The sequence below is a fragment of the Micromesistius poutassou genome (genome assembly GCF_964030765.1).
Source record: "Micromesistius poutassou genome assembly, chromosome: 23".
Lineage (NCBI taxonomy): Eukaryota > Metazoa > Chordata > Actinopteri > Gadiformes > Gadidae > Micromesistius > Micromesistius poutassou.
In genome coordinates, this window is record NC_140293.1 from 9,369,327 (window position 1) to 9,382,456 (window position 13,130).

The following is a 13,130-nucleotide window of genomic DNA, read 5'->3' on the forward strand; positions in this document are numbered from 1 at the left end:
TCATCCGCATAGTCTGTCAAATATTGCATTCAAATTGTCAAATAATGAAGGTTTACAAAGGCAAAGGAGGGCACACACACACACACACACACACACACACACACACACACACACACACACACACACACACACACACACACACACACACGTGTAAACACAAATACGCAGTTCACACCCACACAAAATATATATATTTTTTATTTTATTACATGCATCCCATGCTGTGGAACTCCCAAATGTATACACTGTTATAATGGCCTCTATGTAACAGAGCTGAGAATAAAAAGGACATAATGAATGGAGAACATTGGTTCAGAGCATGGTAAATAACATTGCGGCCATTATACATTACAGCTTGTACGGAAAACCATCGCCATCTTTAGGTATCTGTAGGCTTACAGGGTTAGGATTAGCCAAACAGGATAACAGGTAGCAGGTTAGCCAGGCCCCTCCTGACTACCCTCAGGTGACCAGAGGTCACCAGGCCCCCAGCTGACTACCCTCAGGTGACCAGAGGTCACCAGGCCCCAGCTGACTACCCTCAGGTGACCAGAGGTCACCAGGCCCCCAGCTGACTACCCTCAGGTGACCAGAGGTCACCAGGCCCCAGCTGACTACCCTCAGGTGACCAGAGGTCGCCGGCTGGAGCTGTCCCCGGTAATGTCCCCATTTTTCAAAAAGGATAAAAAAAAGGAAAATACATTTTTAAATGGCAAAGGTTCTAGCTTGCTCATGTACAGTATGGTAATTAGGCAGTTGGTAATTAGCCTGGAGTCTATCTGATGTGACGGGACCTCGCTAAACGGGGGGGCTATCTTTCCACCTTATAGCATAAGAAGGCATGGCCGATTGTAAACAATAGACTATCAATACAATCTAGGACAATTCCCTGTTCGAGCAGCTACTTTGTATAGTTTTTGGATGGTTTACCAAAGCTTAAAATACATCAAAGTGAATTCATTGGGCATGGTGCTCATTTATACACCGCTATTATCCAAAGCTCTTCACAGTGTTGACTGACATTCGCCGATTCATGCACACATTCACACACCAAATTCGACAGCCAGCTCGTCAGGAGCAATTCGAGTGAGGCGTCTTGCTCAGGGACACCTCCACACTCAGTTAGGAGAAGCCGGGGATCGAACCAGCAACCTGGTTCTAATTATCTAATCTAATTATTTTTCGCTTTTAGCAAGATAAATGCCAAGTACCAAATGATTCATTGAGCTGAGCTGTACAAGTATTACATAATCACTGCTTGACTGCGGCTACTTGACAGTGATTCTGTTTACAATGCACAGCAGGCTTGTGAACCATGGGAGGTGTGTGGACGAAGTATGATAAGAAGGGGAATATGTCTCCCAGGGCCAAGGCATTATTAGGTCCCACCCCCTGCTCTCTCCTTCCCCGTACAAGGGCTGTGCCAGAGGTTTGGGGAGGAGCTGTGTGTGTTATTGAGGAAGAGAGGCAGCTGAAGTTGACAGTCGAGTGTGACAGAAGAAACACTTACACTCTTGCTTTCTACGCTCCTGTAACTTTAAAAGGGTTTGACCCGTGCTGAAGACCCACCAGGAGGTTTGGAATGGTGTGACTTATCATCAATGGTGAGTTTGTTTGTTGATTTATTTGTATGGTATGTCTGGTATAGTTTAATCCTGTGATTTGTTACTCTGATACATGACCAGTTCAACTCTGAAGCTGGGTGTGTTCTAACTGATTCTATCGCAGTACAGCTCATGGAAAAGATTAAATGATATTGAGTAACACTAATGATTTGTCCCCACTATCTTGATAGCCCTGTGGCAGTAATACATATGAATGATTAGCCCATATCGTTTCATGTTTTAGAAGTAGAAACCTGGGAAGTACGATGAAATGCCGCCTTTTTAGGAATTACCAGTTCACAGTTGAAGCACAACTTGTTATAATAATATAAAACCAACATAATCAGTTTACCAACCAAAAGATAACAAAGTATACCCAAGGATGACTCAGCATTTTGGACCCACTCAAATCAAAGGTCCTGCATGACAATCCCCAAGGTGTGATTCTTTTGTATTTCTGCTTTTTTTTTTTGTTTGTCTTCAAAGTTGTAATCTCAAACATTTCCGTCTCTGGCTGAATGAGGTCCCTCAATGCAGATCGAGCCTGAGCCCTTGCAGTTGCCAAAGAGAAAGATACGGAAATCTCTTAACAATATTGGAGGAGAAATATCAAGACAAGTGTCTTTCAAAATGTGTAGCAGGGCAGAAGAACATCTATTTCATAAACTCCTCCTGCTACTACTGCTGTTCTTGTAGATGATGTATACCTACCGTCCAATGGTAAGAGTGTATCCATAAAGCAGCACCTTGCCCCCCCCCCCCCCCCAGCCTGCAGGTACGCCCTGAAGAAGATCCGGGCTGCCGTCCGCAGGGAGGAGCAGCCCGAGGACTCCGGCGGCGCAGGATGTAGCGAGGTCAAAGGTGAGCCTGGAGCCGCCAGACCAACGCTCCCACAAACACCGACACCGGAACACACAACGTTGTGTTGACGTGGAGCTCTGGTCAAGGCAGCCTCAGTGCACCGGGTGTCCTGGGGAGCCTTCAGTGGTGCAGTGGAGTTTGAATGAGCCCCGCTGTGTCGTGTGGTTCATGAAAGGTCGGACACCGAACCACTTTGACAAATTAGAACAGATAGCAACACGTTACACTGAACACAGTGGTAGTGTTCTTCTAGGTTGGCTCAATAATAATAAATAAAGAACACAGAGCCATGTAAGCGGATCACGTGTTGCCCAAGATCACGCCGGTAATGGGCAGTGCAACAATAGTTATTCTGTGACAACAACCACCCATACGGCCGCGGCTCCTTACGGGTAGCTTCTCCTATGGCGTTGGACCGGGAGGGGTGTGGAGAGGCGGGTTGGAGGGGATTCAGTTGGTTGCAATCTGCAACCTCACCACTAGATGCCACTAAATCATTCACCCTGCACCTTTTGAAATAAAAACGTTAAGGGCTTGCTACTGCCGATCCATACGGGCATCCAACAGAAAGTATCATACAGGCAAGAAATCAAATCACTCGGTCATAACATGACCACTGCTACAACGCTGACTCACGCTGAACAACAGCTGGGCTTGGAAAGTGGAAAAGAAAGCTGCATAAGTTGCTTTGCATATACGCACAATGTGATCAGGGTTTAGAGCCATGCTATACACCCACTTTAAACGTGTGCGTGTGTGTGTGTGGGTATGTGGGTGAGTCATTGGGAGTGTGTGTGCCTTTTGATTGGGTCTGTGTGCTTTGGGTGTGTTGGTGATGTGTTCAGGAGGGGGTGTTTTGACTGTGTGTGTGTGTGTGTGTGTGTGTGTGTGTGTGTGTTTGTGTGTGTTTAGGTGTGTGTGTGTGTGTTTAGGTGTGTGTGTGTGTGTGTGTGTGTGTGTGTGTGTGTTTAGGTGTGTGTGTGTGTGTGTGTGTTTAGGTGTGTGTGTGTGTGTGTGTGTGTTCTTAAAGTTAAGGGCTCATTTGTTTATATGGCTGAAGCTAGAATGTGTTTCCAGTAGATTCGTCCATGGTGGTGTTCAGATAATCAATAAGCACATCATTGTGATGCAAACCATGGAGGACCCCTCTAGCTCAATTATGATAATTAGCTGCAATCAATCTCCATCCACTCAATACCAATTAGAACTAATTTCCTGAGTAATTCATCATTTACATTCTATGTAAAAGTCAAAATATAGGACCACTTATAATTCAGACCATTAACAATGCATAAATGTCATCATTGTATCCTAGGTAACAGTACGGTATGTGGTTCACATAAAGGTGACATTGAGACACACACACACACACACACACACACACACACACACACACACACACACACACACACACACACACACACACACACACACACACACACACACACACACACACCCCAACAACAAGAACAAACAAGTCTAACTTCAACAATCCAAAGCCCGCCTCCCCCCCCCCGGCCTTTATGTCCTCCTGTCTGTCTTCATGTCTGTTCTGTCTGTCTGTCTCCAGGGAGGAAGGGGGGCGGGGCCGACGGGGGAGAGGGGCGGGGCTTCACGCCGCTGCCGTCAGTAGAGGTGGCGGAGCGGGACCAGACGATGCAGTGCGGCTCCTGAGGTTAAAGGTTGGGGAGGCCAATCAGTGAGAAGACACACACACACACACACACACACACACACACACACACACACACACACACACACACACACACACACACTCAAATCAAAGGAACACACTGATACATTAAGTCTTCCATTTTAAGCCATCTGATGCTCTCGGCCTCTTCGGAGACGGACTGCACTCCCCCACCACCACCAGCTCCTCCCCCACCACCACCAGCTCCTCCCCCACCACCACCAGCTCCTCCGCCACCACCACCAGCTCCTCCCCCACCACCACCAGCTCCTCCCCCACCACCACCAGCTCCTCCCCCACCACCAGCTCCTCCCCCACCACCACCAGCTCCTCCCCCACCACCAGCTCCTCCCCCACCACCAGCTCCTCCCCCACCACCATCCACCTTGAGCCAGCAGTGACAGAATTCATGAAAGCCCGATTGCAAAGCCCGCACAGCGGGGGGGGTCGGGCTGGATGGCAGCGTCTGCCACAGGGCTCACCCCGTGGTCTTATCCACCAGGAGGACCCATGGGAGTCAATTATTAATGGATGGATATACACCCATGTATACGTATTTAATGAAATTAATGAATAAAAGGGAAAATCTTTGATTCATGTTTTTCCGTCATTGTCAATGAACATATACACTTCTGTACTTGATGCATCCATTTAAAAGAGTCAACGATAAACAATTACATTGTTGAACATTGTGTTTTTTTTATTTTCTGTTATGTTGTAAAGACGTCGGTGAAACGACCCCATGTGCCATCATGGTACCCTCTCTATTTTTACCACACGGCTCTTCTCAATGCTGTGGAACGCTCCGTTCACTTGCATGGGCCTTCCCGACTTCCGGTGGTGAATTATTTTTCAATAATGACCGTTGTTAAGCATATAATGACTGTCAAGGAAAGTGGAGTGATTCACATCTTTTGTATCACTCTGCAAGCAGTCCGGTAACTTAACCCCAGCGTACTCGGTTGCTAAGCGACGTCAACGTCTTTGACTATTTCTCTGCTGATCAACACTACGAATGGTAACAAATAAATTGTAAAAAGACACACCATGTGTCACCAAGTTATTTTTTAGTTTTGGCAAGTAACCGTGTAATAAGCGGGATAATGTATAGAACGTTGCCGGTCATTACCGAAAATATGCCCCTTCATTATCGAAAATAAGGACACCTCCACTTTGTGTCGGTGTCCGGTTCGCCCTGTCGGAGCTTATTTCCCGTTAATGACCGGCGTTCTATACATTATCCCTTACATATACACCTTTTATTGACAGATACCAAGAGCTCCCTTCTTTACTCATGCGCTGCCCTCAGTAATCCCTTTTACTATTTACTCTCTGTACCCTTGTCTCTGTGAATGTATACAATGTTTAGTTTGTTAGTTAATGCAACGTTTTTTGCCTTGGTGATACGTATGGACACTGCTGTTCCTGAAACCACTCAGCTTGCATGTTGGTTGAGTCAATGTGTTTGAGTTGCGTAATCACCTGAGCTGTTCAGAGCTGTTCTATGAAACAGTGTGACTCGGGCTTTACACTCCTTTAGACGGACTAGGACAACATGTAATGCAATCAAAGTAAAGGCCTTCTAAAAGGCCACTCCAATTATCCACATGGGGGTCAGCCCCGTACAATCAGTGACGCCACTGATTGTCCACTGCATGTGGGCGCACAATGACTTGGGAGGGAGATGGAGACGGTTTCTGTTATATGAATCACGACATTAAGCTTTACTGAAATAAGTAGATCATATACCTTAAATCTATCCCTTCATGAAGAGATGTAATGAGGAGGTGACCTAGGGGTCAAGGACACGTGGGAGGGAGAGAGGGAGATCTGGGTTCTGTTTATATGAAAGAGGATTCAATAACACGCAAATTTAAGCAAGCACTCCGATTGGTCAATTCCCATTCTCGAGCGTGTTTAAATGCCTGGTGAAAGAACGGACAAAAAGATCGTGCCTAATTACAGAAAGTATCACTACGCTAACTAGCCAAAACTACTTTCATGAGCCTAGTTTCTATAACAACGTTCAACTGACCAAGAGTTGGCTATCGTTACTATAGGAACTATTTTCGCTCCTCGCCTCGTTCCTACGGCTGTGCTTCGCGACATTCAAGAATGCCATCGAGTGTAAGATTGCTTAATTGAAGAATTATCAAAACCCATTTTAACGCTGAACCTTTCTTAAACATGTTCCACTGAGAATAAAACCATCCATGTGGTTATGGCAGACAGACCTTTGACATACGTGACGTACTGTCGACAGGGGGCTAAAACGTTGATAGTTCATATTTAGCCATACTTATTGATAGTGGTTGGATACAGACTACATGGGGTATCTTCAGCAATAAAAACAATACAACAAAAACAACAACAACAGGTTATTCTGCTGAAGAATGAAAATGATATTGTAACCTCTGAGTCTTCTCCTGATCCAGCGCCAGTCCCAGCAGTGAACAGAGGCGTTACACCGGAGCAACAACATCATAGCCTCTTCATTCAGCCGCTTCATGTTGCTTTGTGCTGTGGAGGCAACAAAGGATTATTTAGTCATTACTTGCTTTCTTTCCTTCTTTCTGTGTCTGTGTATGTGTGTGTTTGTGTGTGTTTAATAATAATAATAATAATTAATTGAATTTATATAGCGCTTTTCTAGACACTCAAAGCGCTTTTACAGTGAAGGGGGGACCTCACTAACCACCACCGATGTGTAGCACCCACTTGGGTGATGCACGGCAGCCAATCGGTGCCAGAACGCTCACCACACACCAGCTTGAGGTGGAGAGTGAGGGAATTAATGAATGAGCCAATTATACAGGGGGATGATTAGGGGGCCAGATTGAATGAGCCTGGTTGTTGTGTGTGTGTGTGTGTGTGTGTGTGTGTGTGTGTGTGTGTGTGTGTGTTTTTTTGTTGTTTGTGTGTGTGTCTTTATTTCTGTGTGTGTGTGTGTGCGTGTGTGTGTGTGTGTATGTTTTCTTTGTGTTTGTGTGGTCATGAATGTGTGTGTGTGTGTGTGTGTGTGTGTGTGTGTGTGTGTGTGTGTGTGTGTATGTTTTCTTTGTGTTTGTGTGGTCATGAATGTGTGTGTGTGTGTGTGTGTGTGTGTGTGTGTGTGTGTGTGTGTGTGTGTGTATGTTTTCTTTGTGTTTGTGTGGTCATGAATGTGTGTGTGTGTGTGTGTGTGTGTGTGTGTGCGTGTGTGTGTGTGTATGTTTTCTTTGTGTTTGTGTTTGTGTGGTCATGAATGTGTGTGTGTGTGTGTGTGTGTGTGTGTGTGTGTGTGTGTGTGTGTCCATTCGCAGCAGCACAATTACTGGGTGAACCTGCGCCTCCAAGGTAAAATCACATGCCTACAGTGCGCGGACCGGACCGTTTCACATTCGGCGCTACATAACCCATCTGTTACCGCAGGCATTCAACAATGTGTGATTAAAGCTAGGCTGCAAGCACTCCCCACTCAGTATAACCTCTCTCTGTGGTGTCCACAACGTCACGAACCATTTTGTCTACTACACAACGATAGCAATAGAATCGACCGCGCACATAATGAACGGTTGCCCAACATATAAAGCACCTCTACATTGCCCGACACGATCGCATTGTCGATATTACAGCCAACGAACTACGCACAATATATAGACAAAGTGTAATACACACAAACAAAAAAATACAATTGAACTGGTTCACACACTTATGTATGACACTTACGCATGACAACTAGCTAGAAAGTGTTCTCAAATGGTAAATGGTCTGCATTTATATAGCGCATTTATTGTAACCGGTGGCCACCCAAAGTGCTTTACAATATTGCCTGACATTCACCCATTCATTCACACAGTCACACACCGACGGCAGCGCCAACCATGCTAGGCGACAGCCAGCTCGTTGAGAGCAGTTATTGTGAGGTGCCTTGCTCAGGGACACCTCGACACTCAGCTAGGAGATGCCGGGGATCGAACCAGCAACCTTGCAGTTACCAGCCAACCCGCTCTACCCCCTGAGCTAACACTCCTGACATTGTTGTTGTTGATGATCTTTTAAAAGATATTGTGATTCTGGAAGTGGGTACATGGACCTGTGTTTCTCAGACAAAATGTTAAAATACCAGCCATTAACTCATGCTCTTTCAGTAGGTGGTTATAGCACAAAACTGGTTGTACTTATTTATGGGACACGTTCATAGACTCTGTGTTAGAGGATTGCAAATCGCTGGACTGAATAAGAAGAAATCTAAGCAAATAGCCAAATACTGCTCGGTGTCAGCAAGCACAGGCAGTCTGCATGTATGGAGAAGGCGGTGCCATCTCTAACCTGATAACGATGTATTTACTTACTGATCTGCTAGGCTGTAAGTACTTGCACAGTGTTTGTGTTGCTGTGTGAGACATAAATGGGCTCTTTATTAATATTTGGAATGCTGTGTCGTTGTAAGTATTGGTCATTCCAAATAAATGAATTAAATGTGTGTGTGTGTGTGTGTGTGTGTGTGTGTGTGTGTTTGTGTGAAGTCACATTTGCTCACACACACACACACACACACACACACACACACACACACACACACACACACACACACACATACACACACACACACACACACACACACACACACACACACACACACACACACACACACACACTGACTCACAAAAGTAACCACATTGCAGCAAATTAGCAATTTCCCTGAAGGAGTTCTTGACAGAAACATAGACCATTCGACACTAAATCAAAGGCCTTGTTTGTTTTGAATCTAGGATTCTGTAGCAAAAGTTTTCTTTCCAAATAAACACACAGAGGCCTATTGTCACATGCACAGATACTCAGAGAGAGCCAGGGAACAGATGCATCATGGGAGATAAAGAGAGGAGAGAGAGAAGCATCCAGACGGCAAGGGAACAGAAAGGATGTTCTCTCAGCGGTACACACATACCTACATCCCTCCCCTCATCCCTCCCCTCATCCCTCCCCTCACTGGATTGTGGCAATTTCCAACCAATCACATCAAATCTATCGTTGTCAAGTGTATCTATTGTCCTCTGTCACATTCACAGTCTGTTCACAGTCTGACTCCGCCTGAGAGTCTCTGGGGTCTGAAGAGAACATGAACATGTATGACTGGCCCTACTGTTAGCCACTAACACAGTTTGTGTTGTGTATATGTGTTTATACATAAACACATTGGGACACCATGGGGATAGCTCACAAAGCAGTGTGTGTGTGTGTGTGTGTGTGTGTGTGTGTGTGCATCTGCGTGTGTGTTTGTGTCTTTGTGCATTTGCGCATGCGCGCATTTGTGCATGTGCACACATTTGAGCGTGTGTGTTTGCCTATACAGACTTTGTGCATCATAATTCAACCATACTTTTGCCGCCATCTTCATGGCGCTAATGATATGTAATTAGAAAGATGAAAGACACATGAATACACACCCAGGAACATACACACACACACACACACACACACACACACACACACAATCAGGGCTCAAAGTAGAGTAAAGCAAGGCAGAGTAATTACATATAGCTGTGCTAATGCGCTACAGCTGCGCCTCAATGCTGAGGAGGTCTCCTACAGCCTTGATGTCTATGAAGGAAGCCTCCTTGCTAGGGGGCTCCTCAGTGAAGTCCTGAAGGAGACCAACCAGCTGGTGTTGTGGGGCTGCATCAGAGTCTATTTACTAGGGGGAGCACATTCTCTTTTACTTGAAAACAATTTCATAAAACAACCAGGTGAAAGCAGCACGCAGCGGCCCCTCTGTGGCTCTCAGTGAAACGTGTTTTTCTCCTGCTTTTGAATTTGAGAGACGACTCCCTGGGCTCGTTACCTCAGGATATGACGAGGTTGTGGGAAATGATAAAAGCATCAATCCCAGCTGTTAACATCCAACACGGCATGAGCAGGGGGACGAAACAGGGATGAAATGTGCGTACGCATCTTTCACCGCCAACGTCGTGATTTATAGAAAGATTCCTTGCGGAAAAGAGTGCGCAGTTCTACGCATCCTTTCACCCTGGAGTAAAGGTCCCGCAAAGTTTTTCAAACAGTGATCTCCGGAGACGACAACAGGAAGTTGGTGGCGGTAATGCACCATATCGGTTTGCAATCCGCCAATAACGCCAAAAGAAGAACACGCTACCTCCCGACAGACATCTGATATAAGATGTCTATAGCCGTTTCTCAATACCAAGTACGCGGACTACGTTCTCGCGGACTTGGAAGTACGTACTTGGCAAGTCCGGACTTTCAAGTACAGACTTCCGAGAACGCGAGTACGCACCTGCAATTGGAACAGCAGCGGACTCGATGATGCATTCTGGGATATTTAACGGTCCCAAGTCCACACGAGTCACCTCCGATGCATCCTCGGTAGAACGGCCTCATCGAGAACACATCGAGAACACTTCCGGGTTTTACGACAGTACTCGCGTACTTGGAATTGGAACAGTGCTTGGGCTACCACTGATGACATTTATCGAGAACGAGAACACGAGTACAACAAGTACACGAGAACACACGAGAACGCAAATTGAGAAACGGCTTATGCCTCCCGATACCCAACGCACATTGCGCACCACATACTATGACTTCGGATTTATTTATTCATTTTATAAAAAGCACCCATTATGAAATATGAATTAAGGCAATATTATGTTCAACACACTACAACCCATTCAAATCACAATCCTCGGCCAGACCAACTGTATCACTTAAGTTGTATTAATTTTCCTGATACATATATGTAGGCCTACATTAAATTAGCCTAGGACATAGTAATTAATTATCATATTGGCACAAGGCCAATAAATAATGCTCCTGTTGGCCTCTGTATTCTAACGGGCTAAAATATGGCAGCTTTGGAATTACTTGAGAATTTAGCGAGGGGTATGAGATGCGAGCGTGTGTAATGCATGCGTGTGTTCCCGTGTAATGATAGGTCAGCAAAGGCTCCTTATATACTAGGAATATTCATTGATTAATTAGCATTGACCTTTTAAGGACTATTATGGGACGATCTTGGGAGGAGCATGACGCTCCTGCACGCACGCCAAATTCAACGCAAGTTGGTATTTATAACGAGAAGATTGCGTAGAGGTGTGCGGGGGCAGGGAACAGCAGGGAACCCAACTAACCCCCAGATCAACCTGTTCAGTCATTACTGGGTACAAAAAGACTATCGTTTATCTCTGGTAAAGACTAACATGTTCTTTAAATTCCCTTTTAAGTCTTCATACATACTAGTGATCCAATGAATCAGACAAAGCATCGAGTCTCTACTCTACTCTACTCTACTGTCTACGTTGTTCTGCTCTACTTTACTCTACTCCACTCCGCTCTACTCTCTAGTACTATACTTTACTCTACTCTACTTGTTCTACTCTACTGTGTTCTACTCTACTCTACTGTGTTCTACTCTACTCTACTGTGTTCTACTCTACTCTCTACTGTGTTCTACTCTACTCTACTGTGTTCTACTCTACTCTCTACTCTACTGTGTTCTACTCTACTCTCTACTGTGTTCTACTCTACTCTCTACTCTACTGTGTTCTACTCTACTCTCTACTCTACTGTGTTCTACTCTACTCTCTACTCTACTGTGTTCTACTCTACTCTCTACTGTGTTCTACTCTACTCTCTACTGTGTTCTACTCTACTCTCTACTGTGTTCTACTCTACTCTCTACTGTGTTCTACTCTACTCTCTACTGTGTTCTACTCTACTCTCTACTCTACGTTGTTCTACTCTACTCTCTACTGTGTTCTACTCTACTCTCTACTGTGTTCTACTCTACTCTCTACTCTACGTTGTTCTACTCTACTCTCTACTGTGTTCTACTCTACTCTCTACTGTGTTCTACTCTCTACTCTACTGTGTTCCACTCTACTCTCTACTGTGTTCTACTCTACTCTCTACTCTACTGTGTTCTACTCTACTCTCTACTCTACGTTGTTCTACTCTACTCTCTACTGTGTTCTACTCTACTCTCTACTCTACTGTGTTCTACTCTACTCTCTACTGTGTTCTACTCTACTCTCTACTCTACTGTGTTCTACTCTACTCTCTACTCTACTTTAGGCTGTGCTTTGTTCCACTCTACTGTCGAGTCGAGGCTGGTGGGTTAATTATTCACGTATGATTTGTGCTGCAGGGGAACAAAGGAGGACTGACTCAGTGGATTAAAGGAGAACATCAGGACTCAAGAGGCTTTATTGTCACACAACGATTATTATTATTATTATTATTATTATTATTATTATTATTATTATTTATTGTCACACAACAATCACAGCAGCAGTCGCTGGCAATTCTATTCTGGAGTCTCAGGCTCCGTCAAAAATGCAATATAAAAATAAAAAGTATAAGAGAAACACAAACTGGACATGAAATAATTAGGATAAAATACAATTATATTGTCCTAGTTTAGCACCGCACACACACACACACACACACACACACACACACACACACACCCCCGCACACACACACACACACACACACACACACACACACACACACACACACACACACACACACACACACACACCAGCCCATTCCAATGTTTATAAAGCAGGTTATAAACTGGGTTGGTAACAGCATACAGGAGTTATATACTCATTACATTAAAGAGCAAACAGACAAGACAAATCAAGTGTTTTAGATTAGATAAATACACAGAGAACAATGACACCTCTGCAACATAGAGACAGCACTGTCCTTCACAATATGGCAGGATACTCTCTCACACACACACACACACACACACACACACAGAGACACACACACACACACACACACACACACACACACACACACACACACACACACAGAGACACACACACACACACACACACACACACACACAATTCACTTTGTGTGGGGTGTGTGACCACTAGGACTGGCAGGAGTCAGCCATGCTGTCTCCATTGTGCTGGAGGATCCACCATGTGGGTCAGAACATCAGGCTGCAATCACTG

General features: G+C 45.0%; 1 long non-coding RNA gene across 1 annotated transcript; it reads left to right on the forward strand.

Annotated features, from left to right (window-relative positions):
- The first annotated feature begins 1,466 nt into the window (after positions 1–1,466).
- LOC311368533 lies at positions 1,467–4,753 on the forward strand. Its single transcript, XR_014639958.1, has 3 exons — positions 1,467–1,604; positions 2,373–2,465; positions 4,036–4,753. It is a non-coding gene; the product is annotated as an uncharacterized lncRNA (long non-coding RNA).
- The last annotated feature ends 8,377 nt before the right edge of the window (positions 4,754–13,130 follow it).